Source organism: Halichoerus grypus, chromosome 12 (assembly GCF_964656455.1).
Source record: "Halichoerus grypus chromosome 12, mHalGry1.hap1.1, whole genome shotgun sequence".
NCBI classification, from domain to species: domain Eukaryota; kingdom Metazoa; phylum Chordata; class Mammalia; order Carnivora; family Phocidae; genus Halichoerus; species Halichoerus grypus.
In genome coordinates, this window is record NC_135723.1 from 34,262,052 (window position 1) to 34,281,065 (window position 19,014).

The 19,014-nt window shown below is 39.8% G+C and overlaps 1 long non-coding RNA gene and 1 pseudogene across 1 annotated transcript in view; both read right to left on the reverse strand.

Annotated features, from left to right (window-relative positions):
• Window positions 1–19,014, reverse strand: part of LOC144379660 (uncharacterized) — a 487,511-nt gene that overhangs the window by 457,061 nt on the left and 11,436 nt on the right. The gene's annotated exons all lie outside the window — the stretch shown is intronic.
• LOC118531262 (Y-box-binding protein 1-like) overlaps window positions 1–19,014 on the reverse strand; it is a 79,912-nt pseudogene that overhangs the window by 54,811 nt on the left and 6,087 nt on the right.

Here is a 19,014-nt window from a genome sequence, read left to right on the forward strand (position 1 = left end):
GGGGGTGGGAGGATGGGTTAGCCTGGTGATGGGTATTGAGGAGGGCACGTTCTGCATGGAGCACTGGGTGTTATGCACAAACAATGAATCATGGAACACTACATCTAAAACTAATGATGTAATGTATGGGGATTAACATAACAATAAAAAAATAAAAAAAATAAAAGAACTGGTTTTCCTCTTTATTTCTGACTTTTGAATGACTTCCATTCCGAATGTGAAAAGGAGACGTTTTCCTTTCCTATATGTATGGCAAAAATAAGACATTCTCTGACCTCTTAAAAATTGTCTCAATTTTTACCTTTTAAGAAATAAGAAATCCTTCATCTTTTTTCTGTAGTCCAAGAAATAATGTTACATAAAGCCCTGTGTGATACAATGCAATTTCCAAGAAACTTCATATGAACAAGGATGATTCACAATGATAATCAGAAAACATAAAACACTGGGTATTATGCAAATGTAACATTATAATATGCTTCTTTAATGTAACTTTGGTCACCATTAGGATGCCTGCATTATAACATTTATTTAACAGCTTTTATATAGCCTGATTCTCTCATTGCAATGTAATGTGGTTATACTAGTCTTAAGTCAAAAGTGCATTCTGCTGTGATGAATCTACCTGGGCTTCTCTCTCCAGGACCAAATAGTTTTATTTATTAGATTTCTTCTAAATTTAAAAAAAAAAAAAAAGATTTCTTCCTAGGTGAAAGATACAGTGAGGGAGAACATTACTCTCTGTTAAATTTAAGAAGCATGTAATATAACATACCAAATCTACAGTGGATAAAAGCATAGAAAAATTCTCTCCATTTCTTTTTCTAACATGTCCATGACTTAGCAAAAATACTACGCTCCAGGCACAATGAAATGCACATGCTTAGGAGCACTACTAACATTTAAATATGTTATAACAATTTAGGCACAAAAAGCCACCACAGCAAAACTGGTATTTTCTCCCCATGATCCTGTAATATTGGACTCTCAATGTCAACCTTCAAAAAATACAGGTACAGGAGTTATAGGTTCACCCAGAAGTCAACAATATAACTAAAAAAGAAAATCATGACCCACAGTTGGCTCCAGGGAGTGAGAATTAAATAGAAAAATCCTGTTTGTATTTTGAATTTTGCTCAGAATGGTCTGTTTTCATGCAGCAGGTGAGGGATGAAAAAACAGTAAAAATCCAATTTGAGCCTCACAGTTACAAATGTTAAACGTTTTTTTAAAGCTAACAATATTTTATTCAATTAAAGCAAAATCCTAATAATAATACTCAAAACATCCATTGTTATAGTTTAATTTCAGACCTAGAAAAAATTAAACTGTAACAATATTGGCAATACAGTAAATGTTAATGATGAGGATGATTGCTTATCAGGGTGCCAACAACCCGAGTGTTGCAAATTAAGGCATTTATTATACATATTAGACTTTACCCAATGGTGGGAGTGTAAGTCCAGTATAAGACAAAGTGTAAGTCCAGAAGGCAAGGGTTGGAGGATCAGCCCCACTGGACAGGAAGGGGACCTGATGACGGAGTCTATGGATGACTGTTGACTCTGCATTTTTTGGTGAACCCAAAGTCGCTATAGGTCAGCAGGGCCTATAGTGAGGAAGAAAAGCTGGATATAAAAAGGAAAAGAACAAGACAGACTGAAATCTGTCTGAAGATTGAAGCTAAATCGATGAAACCACTAGAATGTGTGTCTGTCTCTCAACACTTATAACCTCCATCACACTGGTGACCTACGGAAGCCAGGACCTGTCATTGCAGAGCTATACGCGTGCCTGGCCTGAGATTCAGAGAAGCTAAAAGGGTGATCTGGACAAGCTGCAAGCACAGATGACACTCTACTCCATCCAACAAGATGAGCCAGCAGACCAGCATCAAACTCCCTATTTGCTCTTTTGCAGTAGAGATGAACCACTATGAGTACATCTTATGTTAGATAGTAAAGGAATAGAAGAGGAGAAAATGGAAAGGAACTGATTTATATATATATACACATACACACACACATATATACATATATACATACACACACACATACATGTATATATATATATATATATATATATTAAATAAATTGCGTGGCATAGTGGGTTAAGTGTCGGCTCTTGGTTTCGGCTCAGGTCATGATCTCAGGGTCGTGATATCGAGCCCCGTATCAGGCTCTGCGTTCAGCGTGGAGTCTGCTTGAGATTTTCTCTCTTCTTCTCCCTCTGCCCCTCCCCCACCCGTGCTCACTCCCTCTCTCTCTAAAATAAATAAATCTTTAAATATATACATTACAGGAGAGGGGAAAGATGGCAAAGGAGTAGGGGACCCTATTTCAACTGGTCCCCGGAATTGAGCTGGATAACTACCAGACCACTCTGAGCACCCACGAAACCAGCCTGAGATGTAAGAAGATCTGGATCTCTACAAACAGAATATCGCAGATGGTTGGTTTTGAGGTATGAAGTGGAGAGCCGTGATTCCGCGGGCAGATATCGGAGGATAAACGGCGGCGGGAGGGAGCCTGGCCATGGGGATCCTACACCGCCGGTGAGTGACAGCCTCGCGCACTGGGTATGGGGCACAGACTCGCAGACCGGTAGCGTCGGGAAAGGACTTTAGGGCAGCCCCCGGGGTGAAGGACCAGACCGGCGGGGTTGCGCACGCGAACTGCAGCCCCCCCGCACAGAAACCGGAGCAACGGTCGTGCGCACGCGAACTGCAGCCTCCGAGACGGAAACCCGGTGCACTGGGGTCGCGCCGGTAAACTGCAACCCCCCGGGGTGGAAACCCCAAGCGGCGGAGTCGCACACGCGTGAACTGGGAGCAGCTGGAGGTTTTCGAAGCACAAAGGGCAGAGACGTGCCCCGACCTGGAGGCAGGACTGGGGGCCCTGCGGAGGGGCGCACAACCCAGGCCGCTGCAGTTTATAGCAGCACGGACAGAAACGGAGACGGTGTGGCCTGGAGAGCTCACTGAAGAACAGACTGCGGTCTCTCTGCTGTGAGGCAGAGGGTTGGGAACGGTCTCTTCTGCTCTGACTCACGAAAGAGACACTGAAAGCCGCCAGGGAAAGCTGCCAGAGAACAAAAGCCCCCAAAGACTGATTCCCACTGAGCCCATCCCCCGCCACAGGGGGGCAGGGCAACTCCGTCCCAACAGGGTTGCCTGAGTAATAGCGCGGCAGGCCCCTCCCCCAGAAGACAGGCTGGGAAAACAAGAGGCCAGCAACCCTAAGGTCCCAAGAAAACAGATGCATCTTGCTTGGGTTCTGGTCAATAATTTCGACTCTATATATTCCCTCAAACACCCATCAACAGAATGACTAGGAGGAGGAGCCCCCAAAACAGAAAAGACTCAGAGATTATGACTTATGCTGCAGATTTACAAATGGATGCAGATATAACCAAGATGTCAGAGATGGAATTCAGGCTAGCAATTGTGAAGACAATGGCTAGAGTGGAGAAATCAATTAATGTCAACATAGAGTCTCTAAGGGCAGAAATAAAAGGTGAATTGGCAGAACTTAAAAATGCTATCAATGAGATCCAATCCAATCTAGATAATCTAACAGCTAGGGTAACTGAGACAGAAGAGAGAATAAGCGATCTGGAAGACAGTATAATAGATAAAAAGGGAAAAGAGGAGGCCAGGGAAAAACAACTCAGAATCCATGAAAATAGAATCAGAGAAATAAGTGACACCATGAGGCGTTCCAATGTCAGAATAATTGGAATCCCGGAGGGAGGGGAGAGAGAGAGGGGGCTAGAAGATGTATTTGAGCAAATCGTAGCTGAGAACTTCCCTAATCTGGGGAATGAAACAAACATTCGAGTCCTAGAGGCAGAGAGGACCCCTCCTAAGATCAAGGAAAACAGGCCAACACCCCGGCATGTAGGGTAAAACTTACAAATCTTAGAACCAAGGAAACCATCTTAAGGGCAGTTAGGGGGAAGAGATTCCTTATGTACAGAGGGAGGAACATCAGAATAACGTCAGACCTATCCACAGAGACCTGGCAAGCCAGAAAGGCCTGGCAAGACATATTCAGGGTACTAAATGAGAAGAACATGCAGCCAAGAATACTTTATCCGTCAAGGCTTTCATTTAGAATGGATGGAGAGATGCAGAGCTTCCACGACCGGCAGAAGTTGAAAGAATATGTGACCACTAAGCTAGCCCTGCAAGAAATATTAAGGGGGGTTCTATAAAAGGAGAAAGACCCCAAGAGTGATCTACAACAGAAATTTACAGGGACAATCTATAAAAACAAGGTCCTCACAGGCAACATGATGACAATTAATTCATATCTTTCAATAATCACTCTCAACGTAAATGGCCTAAACGCTCCCCTAAAACGGCACAGGGTTGCAGATTGGATAAAAAGACAGGACCCATCCATATGCTGTCTACAAGAGACTCATTTTGAACCTAAAGATACATCCAGACTGAAAGTGAAGGGATGGAGATCCATCTTCCATGCCAGCGGACCTCAAAAGAAAGCTGGGGTAGCAATTCTTATATCAGACAAATTAGATTTTAAACTAAAGTCTGTAATAAGAGACACAGAAGGACACTATATCATTCTTAAAGGGTCTATCCAACAAGAAGATCTAACAATTGTAAATATCTATGCCCCCAACATGGGAGCAGCCATCTACATAAGGCAACTGTTAACCAAAATAGTCATATTGGTAACAATACGTTAATTGTAGGAGACCTCAATACTCCACTCTCAGCAATGGACAGATCATCTAAGCAGAAAATCAACAAGGAAACAAGAGCTTTGAATGATACATTGGACCCGATGGACCTCATAGATATTTACAGAACATTCCATCCTAAAACAACAGAATACTCATTCTTCTCGAGCGCACATGGAACTTTCTCCAGAATAGACCACATACTGGGTCACAAATCAGGTCTCAACTGATACCAAAAGACTGAGATTATTCCCTGCATATTCTCAGACCACAATACTCTAAAACTGGAACTCAATCACAAGAAAAAAATTGGCAGAAATTCAAACACTTGGAAGCTAAAGACCACTCTGCTCAAGAATGTTTGGGTCAACCAAGAAATCAAAGGAGAACTTAAACAATTCATGGAAATCAATGAGAACGAAAACACATCGGTCCAAAACCTATGGGATACTGCAAAGGCAGTCCTAAGGGGGAAATACATAGCCATGCAAGCCTCACTCAAAAAAATAGAAAAATCCCGAATTCACCAACTAACTCTACACCTTAAAGAACTAGAGAAAAAGCAACAAACGACGCCTAAGCCATGCATTAGAAGAGAAATAATTAAAATTAGAGCAGAAATCAATGAATTAGAAACCAGAAACACAGTAGATCAGATCAACGAAACTAGAAGTTGGTTCTTTGAAAGAATTAATAAGATCGATAAACCACTGGCCAGACTTATCCAAAAGAAGACAGAAAGGACCCAAATTAATAAAATTATGAATGAAAGGGGAGAGATCACGACTAACACCAAGGAAATAGAAACAATTATTAGAAATTATTATCAACAACTATATGCCAATAAACTGAGCAATCTGGATGAAATGGAGGCCTTCCTGGAAACCTATAAGCTGCCAAGACTCAAACAGGAAGAAATTGACAACCTGAATAGGCCAATAACCAGTAACGAGATTGAAGCAGCGATCAAAAACCTCCCAAAAAACAAGAGTCCAGGGCCTGATGGATTCCCTGGGGAATTCTACCAAACATTCAAAGAAGAAATAATACCTATTCTACTGAAGCTGTTTCAAAAAATAGAAACAGAAGGAAAACTTCCAAACTCATTCTATGAGGCCAGCATTACCTTAATCCCCAAACCAGGCAAAGACCCCATCAAAAAGGAGAATTTCAGACCGATATCCCTGATGAATATGGATTCCAAAATCCTCAACAAAATCCTAGCTAATAGGATCCAACAATACATTAAAAGGATCATCCACCACGACCAAGTGGGATTTATCCCCGGGATGCAAGGGTGGTTCAACATTCACAAATCATCAGTGTGATAGAACACATTAATAAGAGGAGGGAGAAGAACCATATGGTCCTCTCAATTGATGCAGAAAAAGCATTTGACAAAATACAACATCCTTTCCTGATTAAAACTCTCCAGAGTATAGGGATAGAGGGAACATTCCTCAAGCTCATAAAATCCATCTATGAAAAACCCACAGCGAATATCATCCTCAATGGGGAAAAGCTGAGAGCCTTTCCCTTAAGATCAGGAACACGTCAAGAGTGCCCACTCTCACCACTGTTGTTCAACATAGTACTAGAAGTCCTAGCAACAGCAATCAGACAACAAAAAGAAATAAAAGGTATTCAAATTGGCAAAGAAGAAGTCAAACTCTCTCTTTTCTCAGACAACATGATACTTTATGTGGAAAACCCAAAAGACTCCACCCCCAAATTACTAGAATTCATCCAGCAATTCAGTAATGTGGCAGGATACAAAATCAATGCACAGAAATCAGTTGCTTTCTTATACACTAACAACGCAACTGTAGAAAGAGAAATTAAAGAAACGATTCCATTTACAATAGCACCAAAAACCATAAGATACCTCGGAATAAACCTAACCAAAGAGGTAAAGGATCTATACTCTAGGAACTACAAAACACTCATGAAAGAAATTGAAGAAGACACAAAAAGATGGAAAAATATTCCATGCTCATGGATTGGAAGAATAAACATTGTTAAAATGGCTATGCTACCCAGAGCAATCTATACCTTTAATGTCATCCTGATCAAAATTCCAATGACATTTTTCAAAGTGCTGGAACAACAATCCTAAAATTTGTATGGAATCAGAAAAGACCCCGAATCGCCAAGGAGATGTTGAAAAAGAAAAACAAAGCTGGGGGCATCACGTTGCCTGATTTCAAGCTATATATTACAAATCAGTGATCACCAAGACAGCATAGTACTGGCACAAAAACAGACATACAGACCAATGGAACAGAATAGAGAACCCAGATATGGACCCTCAACTCTATGGTCAAATAATCTTTGACAAAGCAGGAAAAAACATGCAATGGAAAAAAGACAGTCTCTTCAATAAATGGTGCTGGGAAAATTGGACAGCCACATGCAGAAGAATGAAACTCGACCATTCTCTAACACCACTCACAAAGATAAACTCAAAGTGGATGAAAGACCTCAATGCGAGACAGGAATCCATCAAAATCCTAGAGGAGAACATAGGCAGTAACCTCTTTGACATCGGCCACAGCAACTTCTTTCAAGATACATCTCCAAAAGCTAGTGAAACAAAAGCAAAAATGAACTTTTGGGACTTCATCAAGATAAAAAGCTTCTGCACAGCAAAGGAAACAGTCAACAAAACAAAGAGGCAACCCACAGAATGGGAGAAGATATTTGCAAATGACACTACAGATAAAGGGCTGGTATCCAAGATCTATAAAGAACTTCTCAAACTCAACACCCAAAAAACAAATAATCAAGTCAAAAAGTGGGCAGAAGAGATGAACAGACACTTCTCTGAAGAAGACATACAAATGGCTAACAGACACATGAAAAAATGTTCATCATCATTAGCCATCAGGGAAATCCAAATCAAAACCACACTGAGATACCACCTTACACCAGTGAGAATGGCAAAAATGGACAGGGAAAGAAACAACAAATGTTGGAGAGGTTGTGGAGAAAGGGGAACCCTCTTACACTGTTGCTGGGAATGCAAGTTGGTACAGCCACTTTGGAAAACAGTGTGGAGGTGCCTCAAAAAATTAAAAATAGAGCTACCCTATGACCCAGCAATTGCACTACTGGGTATTTACCCCGAAGACACAGATGTAGTGAAAAGAAGGGCCATATGCACCCCAGTGTTCATAGCAGCAATGTCCACAATAGCCAAACTGTGGAAAGAGCCCAGATGCCCTTCAACAGATGAATGGATAAAGAAGATGTGGTCCATATATACAATGGAATATTACTCAGCCATCAGAAAGGATGAATACCCAACTTTTACATCAACATGGATGGGACTGGAGGAGATTATGCTAAGCGAAATAAGTCAAGCAGAAAAAGTCAATTATCATATGGTTTCACTTATTTGTGGAACATAAGGAATAACATGGAGGACATTAGGAGAAGGAAGGGAAAAATGGGGGGGGGGATTGGAGGGAGAGATGAACCATGAGAGACTATGGACCTGAGAACAAACAGGGTTTTAGAGGGGAGGAGCGAGGGGGGATTGGTTAGCCCGGTGATGGGTATTAAGGAGGGCACGTACTGCATGGAGCACTGGGTGTTATATGAAAACAATGGATCGTGGATCACTACATCAAAAACTAATGATGTATTGTATGGTGACTAACATAATATAATAAAATTTAAATCTACAATATATATATATATATATATATATATACATTACAATTGCTAACATAAATGCAAACAAATTCATATCAAAATAAGTAAGAAATCAGCATAATTATCACAGTTCTTATTTCTAATTTCTCATATAGTTGTAGCTGGTGTGTGTACCTTCCTTCTTCCACTACCCGTCACACATTCCCTTTGCCTCAGAAACAATTGGGCTACTCAAGTTTCCTCACCTGGTGAGGTGACTCAAACTTTCATTCTTGTAGTATTTGGGCCATCCGTATTAGATTATCGTGTTTCTTTTTTTCATTAACTCTTATCACAGGTCATGGAAGTTTCTAAGAGGCACCCCAAGGATATCTGCATTCCAGATATACTCTTCCCAACACCACACAACATAGTAGCAACACGATTATGCTCTTAATAATCGAGATAAACAACCTAGCCACCATAGCACCTCCTTCCGTGCCTGCTGATTCACTAGCATGAGAAACCCAAAGTGGCCAGTCTCAAATTCCAAATTAAGGGAACCAGTACTGTGTACCTGGTAGAAGCATTACTCCCTTGGGAACTCAGACTTATAAATCGGCAGAGCCTAAAGTCACTGGGACAGGGACCCAACTCCCATTTTCACTCCTTGATTCCAGGACCCATGAATCCTGGATTTGTGGGGAACGGGACCATGTATTGGACACTGATATAAAGCTTATACCACCACTGGGGCATCTGGGTGGCACAGTCGGTTAAGCGTCCAACTCTCCGTTTTGGCTCAGGTTGTGATCTCAAGGCTCAGCTGGATGTGGGGCTCAATCTCAGCATGGAGTCTGCTTAAGACTTTGCTTCCCTCTCCTTCTGCCCCTCCGCCCCATGCTTTCTCTCTTTCTCTCTCTCTCTCTCTCAAATAAATAGACCTTTAAAGCATATACCCCCACATCCTGAAGAATACTGTCTCAACCCTGCAGTGTGTTGTCATTTAGCTGGTGCTATAATAATGTCTTCAAAAGATCATTTCACCACTCTATCTGGTCTTTACTAGCTAGAGGGTTTAAAAAAAAAAAAAAAAAAAGCATTTTCCGGGTAAAAACTACATACCAAGTTAAGAGGGTATGTCACCTCCAAAAACAAAACCACATCTGGAACAGCAGCTAGAATTGGAGTTAACACCCAATTAAGGATATGCTAATCCACTGACATTCTCCAAGATCCATCTGTCTGCCATATAAGCCAATATGCAACTTGTGTGAAGACATGAGTTACCATTTTGCAAGAGCCCAACGGTTGCCATATTCTCTACAATTGCTTCAAATGTGTACTATTGTCTTTGACTTACTCTTTTGGTAGACAAGAAAAAGTTCTATGAGCTACCACATGGACTTTCTTGTTAAAATAACCACCATTCCATTGGTTGGGGAACTAATGTAAGGACTCTGCCAGTTGCTGAGGATGCCTATTCCAACTATGCATTCCCAAACTGGGTAAATAATCACAGGATGGATTCAAGGACCCATTGGTCCACTCATATCCAAATCAAAATTCATTGATTACCTTGCATCCATAAGCCCCTCCTCTGACTATGGACCACAATAGCATTTGGGGTTTCTAGAAATAATTGTCAGTTATGAGACCAGTATCCAGTAACTGCCAAAAACACTGGTTATTTCCCCTTCTTCAATTCACTACCCTGGTAAATAACAAGAGGTCCCTTTAAGGAACATCAAGATTTCCAGCATAAGAGGTTGGCTATGTCAAAGGATCACTCCTCGAGGGAACCTGGCTTCCCCTTCATTCAAGGAACTCTGGATCTGGAAACTGGCTCATGTCTGGGAATTAATCAAAAGGACATGACTCTATTGTTATTCAAGTCAGACTTTTATTCCCAGACCTTAAACAATTCAAGTAATACTATAAGAGGCTGTAAAAAAAAATTAAATTAAATTAAAAAAAGAGGCTGTAAAAATATTTCAGTTCGACAGACACCATGAATATCAAAGATCTCTCTCTCTCTGCAGATCAGATTCTGATTACTGATTCAGCTCTGCTGTCTAATATGGTAACTATGCCCACCTTACTTTTGACAATTAAGGGCCACATTTTGGTCCCTGCCACCCAGGATCTCATCATCTTCTTTGAATTCTAACAGCCCATTTTGATGACAGCATACCCACTGTCAGTCCCGACCTATAAAGAATAGCTCACTATAGAGCTCTTTAAGGAAACTGGGCTCCTTTACAAATATATTTCTTATACTTTAAATGCAGAGAGTGGGGGCGCACGGGTGGCTCAGTCAGTCAAGCATCCAACTCTTGATTTCAATTCAGGTCATAATCTCAGGGTTGTGAGATCGAGCCCCACAAACGGTCCGTGCTTAGTGGGGAGTCTCCTTGAGATCCTCTCTCTCCCTCTCCCTCTGCCCCTATCTGCCCTCTGCTCTCTCTCTCTCTCTCAAATAAATAAATAAATCTTTTTATAAATAAATAAATAAATAAATAAATAAATAAATAAATAAATAAATGCAGAAAGTGTTCTCTGGACACTCCTATTAAACATAGATCGGGGGCGCCTGGGTGGCTCAGTTGTTAAGCATCTGCCTTCGGCTCAGGTCATTATCCCAGGGTCCTGGGATCGAGCCCCACATTGGGCTCCCTGCTCAGCGGGAAGCCTGCTTCTCCCTCTCCCACTCCCCCTGCTTGTGTTCCCTCTCTCGCTATCTCTCTCTCTGTCAAATAAATAAATAAAATCTTTTAAAAAAATTAAAAAATTAAAAAAATAAACATAGATCAGGGTTGGGTGCATAGATCTTACATAACACACCACCTCTTGCATTACAATTTCCCAAGCCTTTCTTAGGCCTACAGTACATCAAGGAACTCCTAAAATTTCAACTTCAATTAGTGTAGGTCATCTTTGGACCCATGTTTCGATAAACTAACCAAGTACTCTTAGAGCCATACTAGCTGCTTAAACTAAAACATGAAATCCAGAATCTCTGCTTATTTCATCCATATTGACAAATTCAGTCCAATCCATGATTGTATTTCTCTCACACTGTTCTACTTTAGGACTCATTCCCATACAGGTGCCCCAGGATTCTGTCAATAAATATTGGTAAAATCAAGGTGCCTGGGTGGCTCAGTTGGTTGAGTTTCTGACTCTTTATTTCAGCTCAGGTCATGATCTCAGGATCATGGGATCAAGTCCTGTGTCAGGCTCCACACTCAGCAGGGAGTCTGCTTGAGATTCTCTACCTCTTCCTCCCCTTCTGCCCCTCCCCTGCTCATGTTCACACACTCTCTCACTCTCTCTCTTTCTAAGATAAATACATCTCTTTTAAAAATTGGTAAAATCTTGCAGTTATCTTTGTATGGCACTATGTCATGTGTCACATTTTGTACCTCAGCAGTGTTTTGCAAGGCTTCGATCTCGAAGGAGACTTTATATTCTTCAGAGAAGTGGAAATCAACCTCCACACACAATGGATGAAGAGCCTCTTCTAGCAAAGGAGGCTCAATGGAATTAAGAAATCCAATGTCTTCAGTTTTATCAGGATCTGTCTATATGTCCCCATCTCAATTTTTTAGTTTCCACTTCTTCCAAGTCCATGTAACCAATATAAAAAAAATTCTGCAAGGTGGTGAATCCAATTTACATTGAAATTCAGGCAACTTCAGGACTAGATTTTAGGTTTGGTTTTTGGAAATCTTAGCCCTCTGTTTATGTTAAATAAAAGTTTATTTAGGCTAGTCAGATGCATTGTAGCCCATCTGGAGATTTGAGACCACCATTTTCTTTCTTCAAGTTCTCCTGTACACTTAGAAACAGCTTAGTATCTAGCAGAACACTGTGCACAGTTACCAGTTCCAGGGAAGGACTCCAACACTTCTGCCCATTGCATCTTGGCATCCGAGTTACGAGTCACCAGGGAAAACACAACGCAGTCAAGCACTGGATGCAACAATGCTTTACTCACATAGAGAAGAGAGAGAGCAAGATCGGCTTCAATAGTGGGTGCTGGTCCCTCACGGGTGATGCCTGGCAGCCACCACAGGGCAATTTGCTCACATATGCCCCTTTTGTGCCTCAGCAGAAGGATCTCATCCCCTCCTCTCAGATGATAGATACAGCAGTGAGATTAGCCAAGGTCTATATGATGCCAACTCTTGACCAGAACAAAAGAGAATGCTTTGGGCTCACGATAGAGAAAGATATCCTCCATGAGATGATAAGCCTAGCACAAGCTGTGTGAGCACTTTAACTCCTGGTAAGGAACTGTCCAAGGCCCGAGGCCCATTCTTATGAGACGGAATGGGGGGTGCAAAACATGGAGCATTAGCATTTTGCCCATAGCATGTCACGGACTACAGTGTCCCCTTTCTTTTTGGCAACAGTGCCATTAGTGCTGCTAAATTTTATCAGATCAGAAAAATACTTCCAGATAATCCAGAACAAATAGAGAGACCCATCCTCAAGGTTCTGTTCCTATGGAAGCTCAAAAAACCACAGGCCACATTTAGCACCACTGTGTGAGAAGTAAAGGGGAAAAGCCTGCTTCTATTTTGAATTTTGTTCAGAGTGATCGATTTTACTCAGTAGGCAAAGGTTAAAGAAAAAAGAAAACATTAATTTAAACTTCAAAGTTATAGATACTGAACATATTCTTAAAGCCCACAAAATTTAATGAAGCAAAAATATAAACAATATTCAAAATCTCCAATGTTTTCTTTATTATACGTTTCAGGTCTAGAAAACATTTTTTTGAAAAAAATAAACAAAAGAAATGACAGTGGTTTCAATATATTAAGTGTTAATATTACTGACTAGCTTGAATGCCTAGACTAAATCCTAAAAAAGGAAATAAATGAAAGATGGTTACACCAGGCTTATCAGGAAAAGCAATTTTCACAAGGCAATGCATTTGACTAAGCAGAGCATATGGTGTAGATGGCAATTAATACAAGCCCTATGGTGCAGTATTTGCCTGTATGTATGTGGCAAAGCATCCTTTTTCACATCATCAACTTAGAAGAAAATGCATTTGCAGCAGAAGTTCAGTGCACCGTCAGCCCAGCAAAAGCCAATGATTGGTATCTTTTCAGTACAGAAAAGATTTCCTCTCTCCTTTCTCACAAGCTTTTAAAGGCAGAGTTAAACACACACACACACACACACACACACACACAGCATAAAAATCCTCTTTGAGATTGCTTTTATGTTGATGAGCTGACATGTAAGGATTATCAGATATTGCCCTGGAAAGTCATTAGGCATACATAGGCATCCCTTTCAGGTCCTGAGAAACTCTATCTTCAAAACCAACTCAAACTACTTGAATAGAGAACAGAATCGAGTGTGGTTATTCAAATGATGCTCTCCTTAGTATCACACAAAGCACTAGCATCCAGCTTGTCCCTTCAAGTGTCCTACTCACAGTGCCAAGCCAACGCTGGCAGCTCCTTCCAAGCTTACTCTTTCTAGGTATAGATCCGTGAAGTAGTGCCAATGTATTTGCTGTGACTTGGCTCCTTGCAAATGCTCTCTTTCAATGCACTGGATTTGCCAACAAATGAATATCCCAGTGAATTATGTTTGGTATGTCAATTTCTTCCTACGAGACAAGAATCTTTCATCCATTCACTTCTGTTTATAAGTGCAAACTTTGCTTAGGTCTATTTAAAAAAAAAAAAAAGCACATTAGTGCATTTCAGAATATGATCCAATTATACTAGTTTGTCTTTTGGGCCCATTCAACCTTTTCAAATACTAACTTTCGCTGAACTCCCTCGAAGTACAGAGTCCCATTTTAAGACAGCAGGATTAGTAAAGTGCAAGGTCACATTGCAAAATCAGTATTAAAGAGAGCAAAGATTCTCAAATTAACTGATTTCCCTGCTCTTTGGTGACCTTATACATGCCCCTTCTTCCCCCCACCCAACCAAGTCAAAGATCCATCTCACTTCCACAAGGGCCTCAATCCCGCCAGGTCTGATACTAACAAGGAGGGAAAGAGCTTCATCTAAGGAACCTCATCACAAGAGAACAGATATCTTACAGGTTCATTATTATGGCAAAGGTCAACAAAGGCCTCTATAGACAACTGGCACACGTGAACGGTGTAGCTCCTCAGGGGGTTAGAAAAAAGGATGTCCAAATGTTCATAATCACTTGTACCATCCTGCAGCGTTCAACAAGAGAGAGGCATTACCAATGCATTTTTAAGTCTCTTCAGGTTTTTTTTTTTATTCTAAAATAGGCTCTTCCACCTTGTTATGTAGGAGAATAAAATATATACAGAAAAGTGCTGAAATCATGAATGTATGACTTGATGAATTTTCACAAGCTGAATACACCAGTGATCATTATCCAGACCAAGAAGCAGAACACTACCCGTACTTCCAACGCCGGTTACCCCTTCTTCTGAAGCATGATAGCAAGGCTGGCTACAAAGGAGTCAGAGCCAGCATATTCACATACTTGAGTTATAGAAGCTACTCATTGCAGACTAGCATCAGAAGTTTTAGAGGATGTAAGTTATACATCAAAATATATCCAAAATGCTACCACTTCTTGCCATCCCGCACTGCTACCGTCTCTCACCTAGAATTTTACAATGACCTCCCAACTAATAATCCCTACCCTTTTTCCGCCTTCAGAATGTTCTCAAAGTACCAGCTAAGGTGAATATTTGTAAACAGACATCTCAACATGTCATTCAGATCATATCATTACACTTTTAATAGTGATGTTTCTCAATCTTGGCTGCACACTGAGTGATTCAAAACTATTGATGCCTGGGTTTATTCCCCAGAGATTTTGATTTCATTGGTCCAGGGAGTGTCCTGAGCTTCCCAGATGATTCTACTATCCAGGCCTTACAATGATCTCAAGGCCCAACATGAGGCCCACATTCCCTCTCTAATTTTATCTCTTGCTATGCTCCCTCACTCATATCATCCCAGACACACTGGCCTTCTCTCTGTTCCCTGAAGACAATAGGCAAGCTCCTACCTCTGGGCATTACACTTACTCCTCCATCTTCTTCGGTTGCTCTTCCAGAGATATCTAGCTCCTCACTTGCTTTAGGTCTTTACATAAAAGTTTACTCCTCTGTGACCCCTTCACTGGCCACCCCTGACATTTTATACCTCCTTTCCATGATTTATATTCTTAGCAGGGATCACTGTCCAACACGCAATATACTTTCCTTCTTTCTCTTGCTCTGCCAGAACAGGGCTTTCCACCTGCTTCTTCTGTGCAATGTCCCAACTCATAGAACAGTGAGTACATAGCACACACACACAGCTCAAGAAATGTTTATTAAACAAACGAATGATGTTTCCAAGTAATGAAAACCCTGCTAAAGAGCTCTGAGTCAGCATCCAACAGCCAATAATGAGACACCAGTTGTGATCATAAGCATTAAGGACATTCTAAACCAAAACTGGTAAAAGAAAACAACCCAGATAGGAAGGTGTAATTGGCAGCAAAATAATGCTATGCTCTCTGCACTTCATGCTTCAGACAAAAGAAACCCCTAGAGAAGGATCATATCTTCTGCCACAGAGCTTTCAGGACTGCCAGACATGTAAAAGCTTCCAGAAATATATATATCAGAAGTGGGGAATGGATTAGAATTAATCTTTCTCTTGCATATATATTTTTTTTATATTTTCTTTGTAATTCACTCATCTTGGGTATTAGAAACTGCTTAACACATTATTATAGAAGTGCACTCATTTGCAATGACTGCTTTAAAGCACACGGCATGGCATTCACTCCACCCACCAACTCTCAGCTCCCTCAAGAGGACTTTCCTAGAGAAATTTATCCCTGGTTCCATTTTTTTGCCCCAAGAAATAAATCTTGAAATAAGAGCTCCTGAGCTGTCTACCCTGCCTAAAATATTAGGCTAAATGTTTTCCAAAGCATCAAGCTGATGAGAAAGAAAGAGAGGGAGAGAGATACTCATCAGTACAGCAAAAGAACAGATCAGCAAATACAGGGCTGTTTCCAGTTGTACCCAGAAGCACTGCTGACAAGGACTAAGTCACAATTCCACCGAGCCCCGCTTTCCTCTTGCTCCAAGGAGCTAATCCATTGTCCATTTCCACCTGCCTCAGAGAGAGTGAATTGCTAAAGCTTATATTTGGAAAAATTGTCACAGTCTCTTGATATTTTGGCATTTTTATTGTTATCGCTGTTAATCATACAAAATAAAATGTGATGCTTTGTAGTTCTGATACCCAATCTATCTGAACACTCTATAAAATTCCTGGTCATCTCAATCAATAATTGATAAAATAATAAAGCTCTCAAAGTTCTGAAATCTTTTCCACTTTCTGCACATTCAACTTCATTAGGAATTTCTAATTATAGAAAGAGCATACAAAGAGGCCTCTAAAATTTGGGTTCCTTCTTATATTCTGTTCTAGGGATGAAATTCCATTCTACAAAGCTATAAACCACACTGTTTTGCTTCATTTTTCTCTTCTCATGCTCCCATGAAAATTCTATTTTCTAGTATCTTATCAGTTAGAATGTTCTAATGAATAAATACTTTAAAGAATAAAAAGTAACCAAAGGTTCATCATTTAAATTTCCTCATTAGAGATAACAAATGTTGCTGAGGGTGTGGAGAAAGGGGAACCCTCTTGCACTGTTGGTGGGAACGCAAACTGGTGCAGCCACTCTGGAAAACAGTATGCAGGTTCCTCAAGAAATTAAAATAGAACTTTCTCATGTGATCCAGACATCCTACTGCTGGGTATACATACAAAGGAAATGAAACCATTACCTTAAAGAGATGTCTATAATCCCATGATAATAGCAGCATTACTCACAATAGCCAAGGTAGGAAACAAACTAAGTGTCTATCAATGGATGAATGGGTAAACAAAATGGGATATATATATATATATGGATATGGCTATTTATGACTATGAATATTATGAAATATTATTAAACCTTAGAACCAAGAAAGAAATCCTGTCATTTGCAACAACATGGATGAAACTGGAGGGCATCATGCTAAGTGAAAAAAGCCAAAGAAAGACAAATACCACATGGTATCACTTATATGAGGAATCTTAAAAAAAAAAAAAAAAAAAAGTCAAACTCAGAGAAACAAAGTACAGAAGTGTGAGGGTGAAGGAAAAAGGGAAAGGTTGGAAAAGGGTATAAATTTTCTGTTATAAGACAAATACGTTCTGAGGATCTAATGTATAACTTGGTGACTATAATTGATAACACAGTATTGTATAATTGAAGTTTGCTAAGAGACTAGAACTTAAGTGTTCCCACCAGGAAAAAAAAAAAAGAAATATGTGAGGTGATGAATGTGTTAACTGGTTGGGGGGGAAATCCTCTCACAACATATACATATACCAAATTATCACATTGTACACTTTAAATACCTTATAATTTTATTTGTCAATTATGCCTAGCAAAGCTAGAAAAAAAAAAAGCTTATCATTCAGCGTAGTTTATTCAAACTGGTAGAATAAACAATTAGATTATTCTCTCCATTCAAAAAGTATTATTAAGCTCACATTATGGACTAGGAGCTGGGTAAAAATGGCGAACAAAATATATATATGACCAATGTTGTCATGGAGTCTAATGAAGAAGACAAACCTTAAATAAAGCCACCAATAGTGATAAATTCCATGAAGGAAACTAACAAGGTTCTATAAGAGAGAACAACAGATTTTTTCAACCTGAGAATATGGAAGGTTGGTGCAAAGGCTCTAAGTAGGAAATTATTTGCTGACTTGAGAAGACCTGTGAAATGAGAGTAATAATGCCTGGAGAGAATATTTTGAGATGAGGTAGATAGAGATCATATTATAACTAATATAATACATTTCTTAAGAATATGGAATTCCTTCAGAATCAACAAAGATCATATTTATCAGCATTATATGCTTAATCTTTCAATGTACTGCTTCACAAAGCATCTTGCATGGATTTTATTTTAAATGATTTCATAGTCCAATGTGTGTAAAATTCCAGCTTATACAAAATTAAGTTATTTTCCTTTCTGCAGAACTTCTCAAACCCTTAGTTAATTGTAAATATTCATATGGAGAAAGAGAAGTCTCATTCAACAAGCATTATAATATGGCACTCCTTTTGCAGATTATCTCAGAAGACCATTATGTACACAGAACATACATTGAGAAATAGTGCATTAATGCATTTATTCCAAAAAATATTTATTTAGGACCTACCACATTATAATCCCTATTCTGAATTCCAGGCACATAAGGAATAATGAGTAGAGTAGCTGCCCTAGAGAAACAAAGTACCTAATGGAAGACAGTGATACCCATAAACTGGACTACTACATGATATGACTATTACTCTAGACATATGTGCAAGTTGATATGGTAAGGCACAAATGGGAATATCAAGAACTTATTAGATTTGAAGGAGGATGAATTTTGAGTTGAAATTAATTTTTTGAAAATGGTAATCAATGTAAAGTACATTCCAAGGCAATTTATTTTTTAACACAGGGAAATATAAAATTTAAAAACTAAACGAGACCTTGGAGATAATCTGTCTCAAGTTTCTCATTTACGCATAGGAAGAAACAGGCTCAGGTGAAACACTTTATTTACACAAGTTAGTGATGGGGTCAAG